The sequence below is a fragment of the Cynara cardunculus genome, unplaced genomic scaffold (genome assembly GCF_001531365.2).
Source record: "Cynara cardunculus var. scolymus isolate 2C unplaced genomic scaffold, CcrdV1 Un_Scaffold_2164, whole genome shotgun sequence".
Classification (NCBI taxonomy): domain Eukaryota; kingdom Viridiplantae; phylum Streptophyta; class Magnoliopsida; order Asterales; family Asteraceae; genus Cynara; species Cynara cardunculus.
Window position 1 is genome coordinate 30,487 of NW_020201000.1, and position 982 is coordinate 31,468.

The following is a 982-nucleotide window of genomic DNA, read 5'->3' on the forward strand; positions in this document are numbered from 1 at the left end:
TACATTCCTCGTCGGAGGAAAGTATTTTTTCAGAAATTTTTCCTTCATTCCAAGTTAGGATCGAGTTTGGTGGTTGAGAATTTAGCCATGCTCTAGCTCTATCCTTCAATGTGTAAAGGAAAAGCGTTAAGCGTAAGGCTTCTTGTGTGACTCCGAGAATTTTAAAATGATACGTCATTTCGATAAAAGATTTTAAATGAGAGTGCGGATCTTCCGACGATAATCCCCCAAATTGACCCATTGCGGAAATCATTTGGAACATTACCGGTTTTGGTTCAAAAGTTGTGGCTGTCATTTCGGGCCTACCTATTCCCGCGGCCAACTGACCGAATTCGGGAGTTGCATAGTCCCGTATGCCTCTATTTTTATCATCGGCAATATTAACCGTGGCCTCCCATGGAGGTGGATTATCCCCCATGGTTTGGTTACGATTATTTCTACCTCTTCTAATGGTTCTTTCTAATTCAAGATCAAGAGGTAAAAGTTCACCGTATTGTAGCCTTGGCATACAACACGGGAAATACGAGTGAACAAAAGAACAAGACTCAAATGAAAAATCAATATCTCAGGATAAAAATCGTGTTACCTTCCTAGCAGCGGCGCCAAAAACTTGACAGGAAGGGATCGTTCGTGTTCACCTAGTGGGCAGAATGTCCCCACAGTGGCGGTGCAAGTGCACACCGACACTATGATCGCTTGCAAGTAATAATGTGGTACAAAGTACCGAGATCGTTCCAACAGAGAAGGTACTACTGAGATTTAGAGACTTTTCATGAACTTCTTGCACGAGTTTCGAGATGTAAAATAAAGTTGGTTTTTGTTTATAAAAAGATCGAAATAGGACCGACTAGCAAAATAACGAAATAAACTTCTAATATTAAATGATAGGCATGGGTGCAAGTGTTGCTTAAGATAAAATTAACAATAAAATGGTTAGACTTTTACGAGTTGTTTATAAAAGTTCCAATCTCTCGAAAGTGAA